This window comes from Streptopelia decaocto (genome assembly GCF_964273445.1).
Source record: "Streptopelia decaocto genome assembly, chromosome: 1".
NCBI lineage: Eukaryota > Metazoa > Chordata > Aves > Columbiformes > Columbidae > Streptopelia > Streptopelia decaocto.
This window is the reverse complement of record NC_138663.1, coordinates 32,288,658-32,309,393: the sequence shown is the minus strand read 5'-3', so window position 1 is coordinate 32,309,393 and position 20,736 is coordinate 32,288,658.

Here is a 20,736-nt window from a genome sequence, read left to right as displayed (position 1 = left end):
GATGTCATTATACTAGAAGCAAGGTAACATGAGGAACATAGTTTCATCTAACTTCGAAATACTTTAATCTGAAGAAAGAGTCTGGTGGTAACAGGCCCACAAATCAAGATAAAAGTTCAAAGATGCGTATGTAAGTTATCAAATCCTTAATTGCACAGTTGAATGTGCATGTAGACAGTATTTCTTTCAAATGATTTCGCAGTTGTATTCATTTTATACAAGTCAACTTAGATATACGCTCATGTAAACAGTGGTTTAGTGCATATACACTGCTTAAAATGATGTTGTTTACTTAGGGAGTACCACAGAGTACACAGAATTTGTTTTGAGGAAGATATTAGTGGTGCACAGCAAATGAATACTCCAGTTCATTACTAATTCTCTTTTCCTTTCCTTTGAACTTTGTCAGCCCTGAGATTTCTTCCCAATCATTAGGCACCTCTATCTTTATCATGCTTTGATTCAAACCATACAGAAAATCTTTAAATCACACGGTCTCATAGGATCACCAGCCATTGTCTCCTGCATTTCATCTTTTTCTTTCTGTGGTCTATTGACCATAGTTTGGGAAATGCTGCCATGTTTCCAACTTGAGTATGGTCATCTATTGCTAAAAGCATATCAGTCTGCTTACCCTGAAATGTGGAAGGTCCAACCACGTTCTTAAAATAGACTTTGAAAAATGGAAATGTCAGTGGTTGTTGGTGCAAAATAGAGCTGCTTGGAAATCAAAGAGAAAAGAATAGGGAAAAAAATCAAAACATATAAATAGGAAGACAAGAGGCAACTTGAGATAACACAAACATCTCCTAGAGATAGGATTCAATCCTCGAGAAAGACCTCAGGATCCGAACTCCAGCTGGCTAGGAACTGTAAATTACTAACACATTTGTCTCAGAAGCATATCCATGCACTGTTATGACAAATCTGTGCCCGTGGTCTTTTTCTGGCATTCAGTGCTTAGTAGTTTCTACATAGCTGTCTAACACAAATACGTATGAGCAACATCAATCATACCAAATTGTAAAGCAACATCTTCCTGTATAAGAGATTTTTTTAAATTTATTTTATTCACAAGACGATATGAAAGCATGTCTAATTAAATGTTCTCCACTTTTCCTCTCTCAGAATCCAGAGTTTTTTAATCGTGGGGGACATTCGTTTCTGCTGAAGACTGCATGACTTGAAACTTTGCCTAATACACATCAAATGCTAAAACAGACGTTTTTAATTACTAGCGCAAAGTCTGTAGAGATATGTTTTGTAATGAGGAATGTGGTTAAACAGCAAAGTGGTCCCATTTGCCTTTGCAACAGACTGTTAACATTTCATTTTGACCTATTCTTATACTACAGTTCTGTTTTCTTTCTAAAAATTTGCGGAGTTTGTTGCTAAGTCAGGTAAATAAAAATGGACAAATGTTGGCTTCTCAAAGCAATGCTGAAGCCAGTGGACCTCTGCCTACTCATATCCACCCAGAATATTTCGCAAACACATTTACATACCATTTAGATAATTGCAAATATCAACAAAGAAAAACAACAAAAAAAGTTATTATACTAATGATGTATCTTAAACACATTGGGAAAGAACAATGCACATTTAAGAAGAGATTTTCTGTTCCCTGGATAGTTACCTATCAATAATTTGCATGCAATACCATGTTTTCGCTTGTAGCGATGATGTTTAACAATGACGGTATTAAAAAAAAAAAAAAAAAAGAACAAACAAATTATTTTAAAAGTTTCTTAAAAGCCTGCTTAAGGTTGGATAGTGTTATAATCATGCTTAATCAAATTCACCCCACCAAGCTTCCATCTTATACAGAGTCCTTGTGCATCTTTATTTAAGCACTGATTTAGTCTTAAAGCAGAGGAAGGGAAGGAAGGTCAACCTACACCTGCCCCTGCTGCACACCAGTGGAGAAACACATAAACACCTGGAAAGCAAACCTGTCACTAATCTCACTCCAAACTACGCATGCAAGTCAGATGTATTTCTCTGCAAAGGTGTCTTTTTCTCTCTGCTGATCATTAATTGTGATATGTAAATCTTTTAGACATTGGGATCTGACTTAGATGAGCTCCTATCTATGGGAGTGTGGCACAGACAGCAGCCACTGCAAGGTGCTGTTGATTCCGCTGGAGCCCATTTGGCAGAGGTCACCAAGAAAGGTGATACTGAAAATATTTAGCTCCTCTAAGTGGGACATAAACTGATGTGAGCTGGGTTTTACCTTAGGTCTTCTAGAAAAAAAAACAACATGGCAATATATAATAGAACTTTTATCTTCTCGGGATTTAATGTGTCTCAGATTTAGACCACTAGCTAATCCAACTACATAGGTTCAAGCAGAACTTTACCAAGCTGCTTTTCTTTTTTTTATTTTTTTTCTCCTGGAGCTATGTCTGAGAAAGAAAGACCAGATAGTGAAAATGAGAAGGATTATCTCCTTGACTGAAAAGTATGAAAGTAATGAAAATATGGAGGTTGGAGGAAAATACAGGAACTTCGGGTTTCTTTTGCCTACTTCTTACCTTACAGTGTGTTTCAAAGGGCTAATGGCTGAGGCCAAAAAGATCTGAACATCATTGTAACATTCAGAGGCTATTAAGTGACAGAAAAAAGAGCTGAAACTTTGAGGAGAAAATTCAACATAATACTCAGTTCTTCAAAGCAGCAGTCTCAAAAGGAACATCCTTTCTACATCTATAATCTGGCACCTACAAATACAAGATGGGACAAAGCATAAGCTATTGTAAAAATCTTGTTGTTTCCAGTACAATGGGCTTTTTTTCTTGGAGTTATAAACCCTGAAGGAGGTACCAAATTGAAAACAGAGCTATTGTCAGACAAGAGTGTTTCCTGCTCTATGAGAGACATGGCTACAGATGTCTGTGAGCAACAGTCCCAAAACTCAGGAAACCTGACAGCTTCACAAATCAGACTATTTTGTTAATGTTCTGCAGCTTTGAGCATTTCTGAGGTATGCTCCTGATGCTCTCAGTGAATTGGGCTAGCTCTCTATAGCTCCCAGCACTCATGAAAAGTCAGCTAAACTTATTTTTTAAAGAAAATAGCAAGAATACAAACTACTCATATATGTACTTGATATATAAACCTGTATTTCATGCCTAACAAATCCATGACATGATACATTTTTTTGTCTGCATTTGAGAATAAAGCACACACACACATATTAATATACAAGAGGGGGGCATATGTATGTATATCCACACATATATTTGCAAACCCACCGCTCTTTGAATATGCAAATAACTCCAGACAATACCCTACAATAAGCAGATTTTTCTCCTCATGGGCGAAAATGGGCTACAGTTGCCTATATTCCACACTACCATTGACTTTACAAGGGAGGCACAGTGCTCAGTAGATGTATAATACTGTATAATACAGATGGAAAAAGACAGACTGAGGCAGCACTGAAAGATTTTCAAAGCCAGCATCACTAGCAGATGGTTACCTGCTGGGATCACACCACAACGGTGGCCGAGGACGGTGGTGCTGTGGTTAGAGAGGTCAGAAACATTGCATGATTTCACTGTTCCCCCCAGTGCCAGAGCTCCCAGCAGGCTGTCATTGCTGTGAGCACTGATAAGGGCTGTCCGGCTCCTCACCTGCCTTCTGCTCCCACCACCACCAGCTGGTCCTCTCTCAAACCAGAGTCAGAGCAGCTTTCCACAGCTTGTCAGAAACTTGCTTGCAGGTATCCCCCAGAGCTGGTCTCCAGGGCACACTGCAATGAAGTTTGGATTAGGAACTGAGCAGATTCTGACTGGTGACCTCAGACACCAAAACAGAGACCCAAATCTTGAGGACCAGCAGTCTGATATAAAGCTTTCACCCTGAGTGGTGTTCTTCATGGAGGCCCTTGGACTTCCCTCCAACACCCATTTCATGGCAGCTGCACTTAAAAGCAGATTCTTGCCTGTCCTCTGGAGACAGGCTAGTTTCAGTTCCCGTAATCTAAAGCAAAAGTACTTGCCAGTTCTGGCGAAGATGGCCTCAAATCAGCTTTGTGGCTCCTTTCTAATGTTGCTGCTGGAGAATCTGTTAATAATAAGACCATAGTCCTTGTAGAGGTTGACCAAGGCCCCCATATCTTTGATATCTCATGGCACCACCTTCTATCTCCCCACCCTGGCTAACTGGCAGTTCATGTGAGCAAGAGGGCTCCTATCAGCTGCCTTGATTTCCAGAAACCTGCTTTCATAGTACACGACTGTGGCTGGGGATGTAGTGTGACCTTTTGGGACTCCTCATGTCCATATCTGATGTGATTTGGGTACGTGGAGTTTGTAGGGTCTGCGACCTGGCTGTACTATCTTTCCACATAGAGAGGGACTAGGACAACAGCACAAAACCATGCTTTCATGACAGTGCACATAGAGTATCCAGGAGCTGGAAGGTGTTCATACATTGTTAGACACCTTGGAAATATAAAGAAGCAATTCATGGAAAATAAAGATGGAATTTCAGACTTTGAAGGAAAATGTTCAAGCCAATGCCAGAAGTTTGGGTATATACATGTCTCAGTTCATCCTTCCTGATATTCTAGCAGCTACCCCATAGGCATTCTTTGCATCAAAAACAACTTTGATAAAGAGAAAACAATTGCTATGTAATATTTGATGTTGTTGTTTATTATTTTCCATTAGGAACGATGCCCTGTGCCTTGCCTAGCGTCGGTGTAAGAACTGCAGATCTGTGACCTCTGAGCCAGCAGTGACAGGGAGTTTGGGCACAGTAAGCAGAAGGGGTAACTGCACCGCGCTGAGCTGGTGGCCACAAGTACCAGTAGACAGGCACAGCAGATCTGACTGGTGCATTTTTAGAAAAATACAGAACCAAGTGGAAAGAAAAAGCACTGTTTCACCTGAGGGTTTGGAAAAGAGTCTATAATAGGGGTAGTTCTGTTATTTGTGGTTTGGGAACCCCATTAGGTTTTCATCTAATCCTAATTGTATAGATCGCGTCTCTGGCTTTCTACGTCCTATACATTATAATATGAACTTTCTGTGTCACGTAATGCATTCTTTAGAAAATGAAATAACATTTTAACTGTTCTGCTGTTAGTCAGAAGTTTTCATTTTTTTAACACTGTGACTACCATAATAAACAACTATAAAATGTTCTCACTCTCACTTCACACATAGCACTCATCCTTTGTTTGCCAAAAAATGGCAGCTCAAGGGTTAATTTTTTTTACATTCTAAACATATGCATGCACTACAATATATCCTAGGGCTATGATTCATTTGGGGAGTTCACTGGGATAGAAAGGCTCTTGAATTCTAGCAGTTAAGCCTTGTTCAGGGCTTGCATATTGAACTGGTGAATCTTTGTATTAAAATGTGTTTTAAGTTGCTTCTGAATAAATCAGGGCATCCCTACAAGAAATACACAAACCAGATGTTTTATTTTTTAAATAACTTGTCTGGTCTTGCAACTTTTATCTGGGTAAAACTTCTTGACATGCATGAGAGGGTGAATTTCCTAATCCAGTTTGTACCATTAGGGTCATTCTGACAAAAGAATAAATGTATTTATCCATAATCAATGGAATAAGAACTCTTTTTCTGACATTAACCATCAGCTGATGCTGTCATTAATTCTGGTTTCTAAAATAATCGGAGCCCATGGATGATGAAGATCAGCTTTTTGGGACCCCCATCTCTTGCCACAGTGAAAGACATGGTCTCTCACCAGCCCTTCTGGGTCCCACATCTGAATTTCACCTAAACTGCAGCTGTCTGCCTCCCGGTCTGCTGAGATGTACACAGAAGGGGAAAGGCTGCCGAGGGCATCTATCAGGTCAACCTCCCCTCTTCTGCCAAAATTCTTCCCACTTGCCAAAGACAGAATGTCACACTGTTCTCAAGCAGTTACGGATGTGAAAAATGTGAAAGCCAAGACTTCTCTTCAGCTCCAGCAGCAGCTTTTGCAACCGGCATAGCTTTAGTAGATTCAAAGCAAACTTGAAGAAAAGTTTGTGTCTTACAGCACCAGAAAGTGTCTGGGAGTTTGCTTTGAGCTCTGGTATAGCTTTAAAGAAAATCACTGTACCTGGCAAGGGCTACCTTTGCCTAATGGGCTGTCAGTGAGCTTTAGCATCTCAAAATCATTCCTCTTTCCTCACCCTCAGAAAAAATCCAGCCCAACTTTGTCCCACCTCACACAGAGCATGGGATGAAAATGATCTGGTTCCCAGCAACTCTCTATCCTGCTGTCTCTGCAAATCCTGTCCATGTCACACTGGCGCTGGGGGTTTCAGTAAGAAGAGGAGGGGAGGAACAAAAACTGTGAGCTACAGACTGCTCCAGGAACTAACCTCGGTGCACAGTACAGAGGAGCATGTACACCTACTGGTCCCATTTGTCCAGGAAACTGTACTGCCTGAATAATTGATAGGATGTTATGACACACATGCAGGCTCTGTGGTTCCAGGAGATGAGGAGAAAGAAGAAATAATCGCTTTAATTACCTGACAGTAAAGGACATCTAACTCCTCTCAGCTGCATTAAATTGATGTTCTTGGATTCAGTCATTCCTGGTTTGAAAGATGAAGCGATGAAAGCTGTGGAGCTCCCTTTGCATTGGGACATCCTCTGTCCTAGTTTGTCCCAAGGACTCTTGGCTCACTGGCCAGTCCATGGGAGACATGTCCTTCACAAGACTGCTGTCCTTCATGGGCTGCTGAATTACCAGCCCAGTCACTGAGACTTGGTTTGAGAAACGTACCTGTGATTCTGGGAGTTCAAAAGTGCTCCCAGACCAGAGTGGTCAGGATCCAGAGAAACAAGATTGTTGGCCAGGCAGTGGGCCGTTACCTCTGACTCAGACCAGAGGGAGACAAAAACTAGTAACAGCATGAATTCACAACATCCACAACAGACACCACAACTGTAAAGGCAGGGAAGAAAAATCACATGACATTGATGACCCAAGAGCAAACCCAGAGGGTCCCTCTCCCTCCCAGTACTCAGCCAAGATGCTCTGAGTGCCCAGGAATCTTAATAAAAAACTGCCAGAATATAAGCAAGTGTTGAATATAACAGCAAAAGCTCTCAGTGTCTCCATCTGCAGCCTTTATAACCTGACATGGGCCCAAAGCATATTTCTACATGGAAGTGTAATTAAAATGTAATACTTCAGCCAAAATATAGCTCTCAGGGAGTTTATAAAACCATCTCTGGTGTCTGAAATACTTATCTGACACTTCTTTAATTTGGATGTTTTTAATTAAAGGCATTTTTCTACAGTTTTTTAAGGCAGAACCAAATGTTCATCTTTGGACTTAAAGACCACCATCTAGAAGATATTTTCTGTGAGTATGGAAAGAATAATTTGTCTGAGGACACATGATGCATGAATATCATCAGCTTTCTTTCAACCTGATGAACATTTTGTAGTTCATTCTTGAAACGGCTTTGGCAGTGTCAAAATGTTTGAAACACTTAAGCAGAAACTCTACTCTCAGTTTCCCCCTCATTATTTTGAATTGTTCAACACTAGTTGGGTTTGAGCTCTGGCTTGTAACACAGCATTCTTTAGAAATATATATTTTTAAAGAAAATATTTAAAATGCTCATAAGTGGATTATTTTTCCTTGCTATCTATCCATCACTGAATAACTTGCAAAATCAAGACACAGGCTGTTCACAAACTGTTGTCAATCCATAGATGGTGAGTAACTAGAAAAAAAAAAAAGTCTCCTCATAATTTTCAATTACGGTAATTTTAGATACAACTTTTAACTAAAAGCACTGTCTTTTTTTCCAGAGAGGAAATTAATTTTCAGAGTCGATGGCCTTCAGTGTTTCACAAAAAGTGGCATATCATAAAAATTCAAAATAATACCAACCTTCTAATTTATGTATTAAAGGAAAATATGGATAAGAAGGAATACAGTTTTGCAAAGAGATCTACAGGTTGAAAACTAATTTTTTGTTGTCTTTTCTAAAGAATTTCCGGTAAGTCAGATCTAGACTATTCCTGGAAAGCAGAATCAAAGTGTGACAAGCACCTTAGCAGATCTAGCTGTGCCTTGAATGGCAGCTCGTTTTTTGGGAGCTGCTATTTTGAGAAGGAAAACATTCTGAGAAGGTAGGTAAGCCCAAGAGTAACTAATAAAAATGAGCCAACACCTGGAAGCAATGATATGCTTGATGGAGATTATCCATCATGCTCTTTTTGCTGCCCAGTGAGCACACTCCCACATACCATTTCAGTAGCTGAATCCCACAATGGAAAGGTTGCAAATTACATCGGGTATTAAAAGATTCATCTAGAAACATTGACATAAAACGCTATTGTCTTATTTCCCGAAATCAGGTAAAACTTATAAAGATTCTGAATCAGAATCTGGTTTTAGTGTTCCATTTCGACCAACCTCAATTTTCTCCTCTTCATATCTGAAATTCAAAGGAATGCTGAATATCTTGCTGTTGATCTTGGAGAGAGCAGCATGCCTTCTTCATGTAAAAGCCTGTGGGTCTGTGAGTCTTTACATCTTAAAAAACAAATGGAGAAGGCAGTAATAGAAAGCAAGAATGAACCATGATACAATTTTGCTATGCACAGAGGAGGGTAAGATTTTCAGAAAAGAATTGATACTTTAATTAGTCTGATTAAAAATAAATCAGTGAAAGAAAAAAAATCACCTACCTCTTCCAGCAGAATGGAATGGATTATCATATGTGTACCAGGCAGTGCAATATGTTCTCACCTTTATTAACCACGAGAGACTTTCTTTGGAAAATACATATATATATGGATTTTCTTTGATTGGTATGAGCACAAGAAGCATGCACATATGCCTAGAAACATTTTTTCCGCTCACCTTTTTTTAAAGACTCTTTGTTCTATTTGACTGTCTCTACTATTCAACTGTTTCTACTATTCCTTTCTAATACTTGACAAAGTAAATATGCTGGTGACTCTTTTGACTCCCAGATTATGTATTCATCTGCTTTATAGTCTACTGCAGCGGATTTAGAAGCCAACCCTCTCTCCGTACCAGACATGTTATCTGTCAGAGTAAGACCTTGGCTTCAAACTGTCTATAATCTGCACTAAGAAAACAGACTGGTGAAAAACAAAAACACAAAAGGGAGAAGGGCTCCAGTCTCATTGTCGTGGTGTGTGGGAGAGCTGGGGTCACCTCACCTCGCCCCCTTCCCAATGCCTACTTACCAGGCAGAGGGCCTTGATGCTCGAGGATTTGCAGGACTTTACCAACCCTGAAGCATGAGAAATACTCCCTGAAGATCTATGAAGTGAGGGGTCTTCTTCCATTGAAATCACTGAGCTCCCACTCTCTTCATGGGGAATGGGCCCTCAATCCAAAGAATATCATATTTAGTCAGTAACCATGGCTTTCAACATCTCTACATTCGCAGGTCTCCAAGGGACACACAAGCTTCCTTATAAATTTGCACCAGTGCTATATGCAGGCATTGCAGAACTGTTTTGTATCCTCTCCTTTTGTGGATGCCTGGGAGACATAGAGCCCCTGGGGAATCTGCTGGCAACAGGTGGAAAAACACTCTTCTCATGGTACAATGTCAATTGGCATAGCTGCACTAGATACCTTAAGATCAAACATCTTATCCAGCATCATAGTATCAGCAAGTCCCTGCACCAGACATGTCTGATAACAACAGGCTGGTTTTGTCAAATGGTTTCCATTGCTAGAAATGTGGTGGTGCACCTATCTCAGTGCAGGCTGCTGGCGAGGCTCAAACCTTCACCGTGGGCCTTCCTTCTGCTGGCAGAGCCTCCGCAGCACAGATAAGCACCATGAAAGAAGTCAGATCTGATCACCAGGAAAAGCAACATGCAGTGCTAGATATTAACGACAGAGCGATGAAATGATCCCCGTCTGTTACTCTATTGCACCAGATCACCAGAGCATGCAGCAGTTTAAAAACAAGGTAGGAGCTAATTACAGACAGTGATGGGATACTGTGGCAGAGAGGAGACAGTTACCCACCCAGAACCTGGGACCTGGTAGCAATGTGATGTGTTGTTAATTTGCTTTCTGGAATTGGGAAAAGGTGGAAGGAAGGATTGTTTCCCAGCCTAGAAATGTCACCTGTGTGGCAGCACAAGGTAAGGGAAGGAAGGGGGTTCTTCCTCTTTTGGGAACTGTATTGATTTTGGTGTTATTTGTGGTCTGTTTTGTCTGTGGCTGTCAAGAGAAAATGAGATGAATAAATCAGCAGAGCCCTGTGAGCAGTCTCTCCAGTTCTGGATGTTCTTGACATTTCAGCTGGAGACACATTTTGCTGTTCCATGTTACAAATATTCCTCATGTGCATGGGGACAATAAGCCACAAAACTGCTAAGAGATTTGTTCAAAATACAATTAAAAGAAGAGACAACCAAACCAAAGTTCATAGCTCATTTCCAAAAGTACAGTCTAATTGTAATCATTCTTCAGACATTCATGATATTTATTAGCTGCTGTTTTCCAACATATTTCAAAGAGTAATTATGTGGATAATCTGCCACACACCCCATTTTTTTTTCAGAAGTGATGTACATTGCAAGCCCTAAGCATTCCCAAAGACCAACTCAGAAAGAAAACTTGCAATCAGAGTGCTGTCCTCAGCTTGACTGGACCGACAGAAACAAGCCAGGGTTGAAAAGGCCAGAAATGTCTCCAGATGCTCCGAGAGGGAGTGTGGGGAGTGTCGGCAGCGTGGCGTTCCCCTGCAGCCCCCGGAGCCCACAGCCGGCGAGTCGTGCCAGCTCAGTGGGAGTGAACAAAAGGAAAGTGGGATCCAGGGAGCAGACAATTTCCACAACATGTTCGCTGCCTAAACTGCTGGTGAGAATTGTGCCAGAAATTAAAAATAATAAATCTTTGATTTCTGTTGTTTTGGAGCGGATTCTAGCAATGGAGCCAGTGGAAGGAAAATAGCTAATGAACGCGGAGTTTCAATAGTGGTTTACTCCTTGTTGTGAAGGGCTCGAAATTATTTGTTTTGAAAGCCCCGCAGGTCCCCAGCCCTGAGAGATGTGGACCAGATGTTAGGGGGGCTTCCCAAGAAAACTGGTCCTTGCTGCAAACAGCTGGTGGGGATGGCAGGAGCAAGGAGCAGCCGGGCCCTGCCTGCCATGGCTGGCATGGCAGGAGGATCTCCTTCAGTGAACATTTGTCCATTTTGAAATACTTCCCTAACCCAAATGTTATACAGAGTTATACAGAGAAACGAAGTTTCTGCAACTTCTATGCGTTATTCTAAATGTCAGAAATGTGATCCAAATGTTGTAGTGCTAATTGCCTGTGACCCCTAAGGGAAATGAGCTTCCTCATTTAAATGTGCTTTCTCTGGGGCTAACAACATGGCCTTTCAAGTCACAGGAAAATATGTACCCTGCACAAGAGTCTGAGCCCCCAAATGACATTCAGGTATCTTCTCATCACAGCACCCAGAAGGGAGTTGAGTACCCAGGAGTGGATTGGGATGACTTCAGGCCATGTCTGGTAGAATTTCACATTAGCAATATTTATTTCAACTGGGAAGAAAAAACAGTCTCCATGTTATATCAAATTGAAGTCTCAAGTGCGTTTATTTGCCTGAGCTATTAACCCCTAGTAATGAAGGTTTGAAATTGAGATATCAACTGCTGGAGGGGCAAATGAAGTTGCTTTAATAAGGCTAATTAGCCAGCACCTGCAGCGTGGCTGGATATGGCTGCAAGATGCTGGCAGCCAGGCTTGGGGGCTGGGTCCTGGGCTCCTTGCAGCTTATCAGTGTCACACAGCAACTCCTGCAGTGGGGCTCACCCCAGGACCACAGCCAGGTCCTCAAAAAGGCCTTTATCCAAAGGCAAAGCCATCGTCGTCAGAAGAGACACAAGCACAGCCACGTGTCCTTGGCCCTGCTGAGGCTTTAGTCTCACGTCTTTGATCAGAGGCTGCAGAAGGCCAGCATGGCAGCGGCACCACAGCCGCACGCTGCTCACAGCAGCCAGCCTTGTCATAGCTCGCCTGTGCACTGCAGGTGTTGTCTTAGCCAGACATTATCAAACCAATTTACATATTAATTGTAGGAAAATTTGTAGTCCTTTTTATCCCCTCCTCCCCCCCTTTTTTTTCTTTTTTCCTAGAGCTCAGATATATTTCAATCCTCAAATTGTCAGTTCTAAGAAGTCAGAAGAGAAATAGAAAGGAAAAAAGAGGCTAAGACTTTTCATTCCGATTTCTGAGTTGGCTGACATGTTAAGAAGATTGGGAGTTTCTCTAACAAAAGCATCTGCATAAGACTTACACTCTTCCTCTGATCCTCTTGTGCTGTTTTGCTTTTTAACAACTGACAGGTTAATTCGAGCATAAACAATTGCTTTATCATCCTCAAAATTATTTTCCATATGGTTGATATTTTTCTTTAAAGAGTGCATAAAAGTGAATCCATTAGAACTCTTTGAATAATTAAAACACTTTAATTGGCTTAGAGGTACCGAGCCACCTCCATAAAATAGACTCAAATGGCCTAATTACTAATACACCATATGGAGGAAAAGCAGAAGCAGAGGTGTGGTGCAGTCTGTTGATGGATCAATTAGCACACAAGGCAGAGGATTGTGTCATCATCGCCGTTACCATCAAAACAAATCTTATTTTGAATGTGCCTGTAATATCACACAAACGATCTTGTTTTTTTTCCATTTGTGTAGCACTTCCTTCAAAACGAAGATCTCAAAACACTTTGAAAACATTGATGAATTCAACTACCTCTGCCTCTGCTTTATTCCCCACAGGTTAGGGAAGTGTAAATGACAACCTGGTTTATCTGCCGTGTAAAAGTAAATAATTTCTAGGGCAGCCAGTTTCTTCATACTCCCCAGAAAACTCTCAGCATTTCCACAAAGTAATGGAAAAACTGCTGAGAGTGAAGAAACTGCCTCTGTGGGTACAAACTGGTGAAGGGCTTTTGCCTTCACAGCATAGGAGGGGGACCCCCAGGTGTCTAGTTATCTTCAGGAGTTTAGCAAGTCATTGGGAAATTGCAGTGCGGTGCAAATCTCTTCACTGCTTTTATCAGTATAATACACATTGCATTCTGGGGGGAAAGGTTAGTAGTGTGAATTCTTTCGCACCCAAGTGTGATGTAATGAATTACAGCGAGCAGTTCACGCTGTTACAGTTACATTTTAGACTTGGATTAAGCGCCTATAGAAATTCTGGGAAGGGTTCTTGGGAAAAAGCATATTGCTAAAATTAACTGGTTGTAGTTTAAATAAGAGAGTCAAAATGTCATATTTTGAGAATATTTTTTTTGAAATGGGCTTCCTTTTAAATATTGAAAATTCATGACTACCAGTTTTTATGTGGTAAAGCAAAGAACATGCAGCAGCACAGGCTACCTCTTTATTGGGGCTTCCCTCAGCAGCTACTGCTCTAAATGGCTGCTTTGATAACTGTAGGTCTGCAGCATAATTCACTTAAACCTCTTCTATCGCAACTGTAGATTTCTGGGCTTTCTAAGGCATCCTAATGTCCATGCATCAGAGAAGTCCACCCTCCACCCTAACGGAGATGGAGTTGCCACCTTTCCTTCCACATCCATACTCCACTGGTGCAGAAGACTTGGCTCTTGGTACAGCCCCTAGGAAGGTAAGCCATACCACATACCCAAATACAGCCTTCAAGGGGCTGTTACTCTGTCAACTTTTGAAAAGGTCACTATCCCAATTTTCTCTTTTTGCTCTTCTAATAGAAATGCTGTATTTAATTTAATACTCTGACATATGTTGTGCTCTTTGCTGAGTCTGCTTTTCTCAGTTTTACTCATTTGCTGCTCCTATGTGATGTAGGAAGATGTACCTTGTGCACTATTGCTGTTTTGCTTGTCCAGGTTTCATTTGAAATGCATTTTAGCAGAGAAAGCTGCTGCTTTCCAAAACTTTCTTGCTCAAGGCATACCTAAATCTTCACTTGGAACATCACTGTCAGAGACATTATCCATTCCTGAAGATGAAACAGATATTGAAACCAATCCTATACGGATGCATTACCCCTGGAAGGACTTTAGACCCCCATCATTTAGCTGTTCCTACTGCTGTGTCTTCATAAAACCTTTCAAGCTTTTGAAGTAATATCTCAAGACAAAGTCCAAGTACTGAGTCCAAGATGTTTGAATGAGACTGAAAAGTCTGGGCAACTCTATCTGTTGGGTTCCTCTAGTTGTTTGGAAGCAATACAGACTGGAAAGCCAGACATTTTATAATTGTCTCAAAATGAGTAAAAGTTGGGCAAAACTTGAAACACTCAAAATCATACATTTCCTTTGAAAACTTAGGTCTAGCATTTTATATTCTTCTGGAATGACTTAGGCAGGAGTTGGTATGTCTCAAGGAGATGTCAGAATAAACATGGAATCAGGTTTCACCCACTGTACAAGCAAGACATCCAGGAATCTGCCTGATGCTGAGGCTGTGGACACGCACACACTCTTTTCCTGAAAGCACAGCTCCGTGTGTTTGTGTCTTGAGGGAAAGCTGCTTCTCTGGGTGCTTTTAAAAGTGCAATAAATTATTGCAATGGAATATAATTGCTAACTCCCAGAAAATCACTTTCTTAAAGTTTAAGAGCAACCTAAATATGACTGATGACTCCCATGGTACCCAGGGAAAGTCTGAGGCTTTGGGGGTGCCCGTTACCAACAATAATCTTCCTGTGGCAAACTGTTTACTGTTGGACTGTCTCTCTTTACATGGTGGGCACAGTGCAGTAAAAGCTATCTCACTCCTGTTGGACTGGCTCCCTACCCAGCCGCCTCCTCCTCCCACCATCCATGTGCCCAGTCACATCCCCTCACAGGAACGCTGCATAACACTAAAACATTATGGGAACCATATGTCTAGAAAATGAAGTGGGCTTGCAAAATGAGATGTTCTCTAGTCAGAGTTTGGTTTTGTTTCAAAATGCCTGAAGCACAGCAATACTTCTATGAATTGTACTGAGAAACTGCTGGTCAGGGTGGGAGTTAGACCTAAGGAAAGACATAACTCCTTGACTGCACATCCAGTCAAAGGGTGAGAGCTGCAGTTACATGACCCTGTACATACAGACCTTACAGCCATATGACAAAATGCACACCTATCATGCCACATTTTACTCTCATGCTGTTGTAGTTGTCCCTCAAGTACTATTTCTCTTGTATTTTCTCATGGTGCACTGGGACAATAAGGCATCATCATTTTAACACACTGACTCTTGCCTGCAGAACCTTTTCAAAAACTCAAACACCTATATTTTCTGTGAAGAGAAAAACACTGCTTACCTTAAATATATACCCAGGAGACACTCAGTAAGCCTATCTATAGACTTCCAACACTGTGGGCAATAGTTGCCCTTTAGAGCCATTTGTGATCTGGGATCACTGGAGGTGTCAGGGCAACAGGAGCCCCAGGCTCAATCCACCTTTGGTATCTCAGTAGTATTTTTCAGCATACATGATTGGGTACCACTGTAGCCAGAGAAAGACTACCCTTCAGGAAGAGGAAAGCAAGTTATCACTAAAGAATTTCTTCTATTTAGGAAAGCAGCTGTAAAACTGAAACTGCAGTTCAGGAGAGAAGTAAATCTACTCTTTGAAACTCCTACAACTGCATCAGAAATGCTGCAACCATAAGACAAAATGCATTATTTGAACATAGTACCACCAATTCAAATCCATCCAGAAATGTTAATGGATTATCTGCATCAAAAGACCGGGTATTGTCAGTCCACAACATTCTAGCTTAAGCTGTACTGAATGTCATCCATCCTCCCCCAGCTGGTATAAAGCCAAGATAAACTCCATGTAAGCTCCGTATGGTGTGTTCTGGCTAATTTGACAGAAATGTGATCATGTGTCCATTCTTGAGCCAGATCAAATTTGCACTTCTGGGAGATCAGTCAGCATATAGGCCTCCAACTAATGGCTGTGGAACCGCAGCATGAGCACGACCATCACACAGGTTCCTGTGTCTGAGGTCACCAGGGCTTGGACAGCATCCAACAAGCTCCCCAAACTCCCAGGTTCTCAAACCAGCCACTTTTGGCTTCCTTACATTTTATTTTGCTGCCACATTCAGATCCATCTCAATCAAACAGGAGATCAATACCATCCCATACTTTGCTACTTTCCTCTAAGTATTCTTCTTTGCCATGGAGCATCTGCAGTGCTTTGTGCCATTTGAACTGCCACCCCCATCCCTGGTCTTCTAAGTCACTGCACTGTGTATAGGAGGGGAGTGTTCATCAGTAATGGGTTAATTAAAGGAGAAGGATAAAGCCAGGAATCTGATTTATTCAACATTTGAATGCCATCACCCTCCAAACATGCCTTTTTATGGTTTGCAGAAGTAGCTCCTGTGGTCTCAGCTGTGTAGATGCATTTAGCAAGCATATTTTGAGCTAGGATGGCATTTTAAATGAACAAATCTGCCTTTACATGAAACTACAGTTTTATGTCCAGTTTGGTTGCAGCTGACATCAACTATCAAACAGTGCAGCCTTCATTATTTCAGGAAAGCAGTAACGTTTAACTCTTTGTGCCTGGGCTTGAAACTTCTTGCAGATGCTGACTTCAAAAAGGTAGACAGACATAATTAATAACCTTATTGATACCATTTGAATTTCTATACTTTATACTTTCTCATGGAAATATTTTAAGGTAAATAGATTTTGCTCAAAGGCAGAAGCTTTGTAGAACATTCTCTTTTATTTTTCTGAATTTTCCTTTTGAGTTATACCTTCAGAGTGAAATACCATATGGCAGACACACACAGACTTCTTACCACAGTAAAAAGATCCCACAGAGATTACATACTTTTTCCTCTAAGGAATAGTTCTGCCTGTATTTCACTTAGGCAATTTTATACAGCTCTTTCCCTGTAAGACGACTGACAAATTTTACTTTAAGGAATGAATTCTACTGATACTTACATTGGAGTAAACCTGGAGCAATATTCTTGAAGACACTGAAGTAACTTAAGATTTATGCTGTGGTAACAAGGCTCTGACTGTGACCTATACATTGTTAGTTGGTGCTTGCATTAGGAGACTTGAAAAACATGGTTACCAACATGTCACCCTGAATTTATTATCCATGTTTACGCCACCAGCACTCACAACATCAGCAAAGAACAATATCATTAAAGAACAACTATGTTAGACATAAATTTTCTAAATATGAAGTCACTGTAACTGAGATACTATGGACAAATTCTGAGATCTTCAGCCATTATTAGATCTTTTCTTTGCAAACATCACTACTGAGATAAATACAGGTTTTGATGGAGTAAGAATTAAAAAACATGTTTCTTTTGAGAGCATTTAATTTCTAAAATGATCATAAATACATAGCTCAGACAATCTTCGGTAATGTTACTTTACTTTTTTTTTTCAGAGAATAAACAAAATTACCATTTTGTTTTTCTACAAGGAAGATGGTCTTGTAATTCCAGATGTAGGAGACATATAAGACATGAATGCAAGCTAAATTTCAACTCTAATAGTCTCTGCATGTTGCCACTTCAATGACCTTTTAATCCCTGGGAGTTTAACCATTTCCTAATGTCTCCTAACAGCCATTTTCTTGTTGGGAAAGCCCTTTCTAACTGATAACATCTAAATAAGCTCATACCTTAATTAGAAAAATTCTCCCATAAATATTTATGTTGCTGTGATTAGGCCATTTACTGAATCCAGCTACCCATTATGAGTTAAAATAGAGTGCCTTGTTTTGAGAAGCCTGGGGCATGACATAGTTTATACTAGGGGACTTTAAGTTGTAATTCATCTAATCAAGTGCCTGACCCCTTGCCTCCAAAGTAGCCAGTAGTCATTGGAAGAAAATAACCTTCTGCTGAGCATAGCATCCTTCAGTCTGCATTTTTGTATGCTGGAAATAAACGGGATACATATCTAAGCAATTATTTAACTACAGAATAGCCTTATGCAGTCCTTTTTTCACTTTAACAACCAATGTGTGAAAAATCTGAAAGAGAAAGGGGGCAATCTCTCTATAGGAAATACAAAAAGTTACCGAAGTACTAAAGGAAGACTTCTACCCAAGGCATATTGGGGCTAACTAAAGAGGTTTCCATGTCACATCAGTGCTGGAGGCACCGCGGTTATTTCGGGTTGTCACCAGGCAGCCTGCTGTGCATGGAGTTAGGTACCCAGTGTGACGTCTCCCATTAAGAGGGCGATGAGAGATTTAGGCAGCCTGTTCTCAGAGGCTGCTTTCTGGAGCACTGAAATAGGCAGTGCATATAGTGCATGTTTCCTTCCTTTAGCTGAACATGGGGCCAGAAGACATACCGCCCTGGAAAGAAGGCAGTCTGAATTGCTATCTTTTGGATGCCTGAAGCCCTTTTAGTGCTTGGGCTGGGCTTCTGAATGTAGCCTTTGGGCAACTTGCATATGTCTGTACAAGGAAATTTAGCTGTGTCTGGGAGCTGTAGCACGACTGTCACACTGTTGAACTGCTAATTCTCCTCCCCGTCGCATTTTCGGCTGTCTCACTCTGTCACACGATTCCCAGGCACAGTTTTGGCACCAAAATTTTTGAGGCTCATTCCTGGGAGGAAGCTCGTGCGCAGTTGCCCCAGTTTGGTGGCTGAGGCATCTGGTAGCACAAACACGACCGCTCTTGGCCAGCTGGTCTATATGTGTGAGATCACTGCTGGGCATGTTCAATTTACCAGCGTTGATGTAATTTCTGACATCTAATGTGCTAATTCCATGTGTAGGTAAAGATCCAAGATTGCTTCAAGACTTCCAACTCCTTCAGCATCAAATGAGAGAACATGTTGCTTTTTAAGAGACTTTTAAATAAATTCTCACTTTATTAATCCAAAATGTTGTTCTTTCCAGGAGGAGTTGCCTTCACTAATTCTCAGATATCTGAGCCTATCTTTGAGTAACATGTTTAAAATGACAGGACTCCTCATCTTTTCTGCTTTCTGCCTTTCATGCTATCCACATTTGTAAAGATACAAGTCTAAAATTAATTCATCTCTACTTCAAAGTTAAAATCCCTTTCCGACTTTCTCCTGCTGCAGATTTCCATCTTTCAGTTTCCATCTCTAGAATACAATTAATTTGCATTTAAAATAAGAAAAGTCTCCTCCACATGCTGCCTTTGCAGCTGCAGTTACTCAAATCAGTTTCCATTATTTTTGGTCTACTTTTTTATTTCAGTGAAGATCACATCTATTTTATCAATTGATATGGGCACTTTACAACAACAAATTTACTTTGAAATTATTAACAAGTAAGGAAGTCTGAAAATACAAGAGATTCTAAACAAATGCTATCTTCGTGTATTATCTAGTGCTATTTATCTAATTCTTGGTTACTCTCCTCTCTTTACATACACAAAAAAACAAAGCAAGTAATGGAATTTTCTGTGGCTTGACTGTTTATTTATTTAGTGTAAATAGAGCCCGATTTAGGTTATATATTCTTGAAAGAAAGAATGAACTTACATTTTAGTAATTCAATTTATTGTAATGTTTTGAATAACAATTTTTTGATGTGACTATAGTTAATGTTTTAATTAGTGTCAGCCCTAGACTTCCTAAATTTGTTTCATGATCACCATATCATGATACTGACCTTGAAATAAATGGTTAGAAAAATAAACATTTTAAGTCTTCTTATGTGTAGTCTGGTTTCTGAAACATTAAGGGTCACATTTTTTAGATTTTTCTTTCCAACCACACCAGGAATTTTCTCTAAAAGCACATAAAGACAAAGCTAAGACACTCTGCTGATTGAAAGAACTACCAGAAAGTGATGCTTAATAAGCAAGCGAAAAGATTCTGAGAGTCACATTTAAAATCATGGAAGTTGGCTTCTTTGCCTTTCTGAGTTGTGACCCTTACTGCGGGCTTAAAAACCAGAATGCACCAACTGAATTTTTCTTTATTTTTAGAAGTACTGAACATCAAAAGCTCTCCTTGACAACAGTTATCCAATGCATCTAAAAATAAATCTATTTTATGTAGTTAAGCTCGGCACCATCACCCTTGTATGAAGGCCTGTTAGGAAGGTAGAAGTGCTGGGAGTAATCTCTCTTTTAAGGCAGGACTACAAATGAGGTAAATGCAAGCTATGTAAATTCTCTTTTCTATGTTTTTTTTTTTTTGTTTGCACTGTACTTGGTGTTGATTATTACCACCTCAATCAGTTCCAAAACCTTTTTTCATTTCAAATAATGCTTTCTGTGCCTATTACAATTTGTCAAATATATCCTGATATCTCCAGAAAAATTCTGAGTTCTGACCACAGATAAATAAAATAATCTGTGCTTGAATTCACAAGTTGGAACACTTTGGTTTTGTTATTCTCTCCTGAGCAGTTTCTGTCTGCTTTGCTCAACTCATCTGTGGCATCATTGATGACTTCATGAGATGCTTGGAACTACAAGGTACAAAGTCAATTTTAAAGCCTTTTACCCCATCACATTTCAGTCTTTCTCAAACAAAATTATTTTTTCTCAAGTTGCTTACCAGCCCAGTTTTCACCTCATACTTCACAGCAGGACCATTTACATAACCTAGCAAACCATTGGATTCCACTGCCCCAGCTTACTCTGAGAAATGACCTGTTGCCCGTCAGAGGCGGATTCCTGTGACTCACCTTTCCATCCATCAATTAGCAATGAAAATGAGTAGTGTGATGCTAACCAGGCAAAAACCATTTAT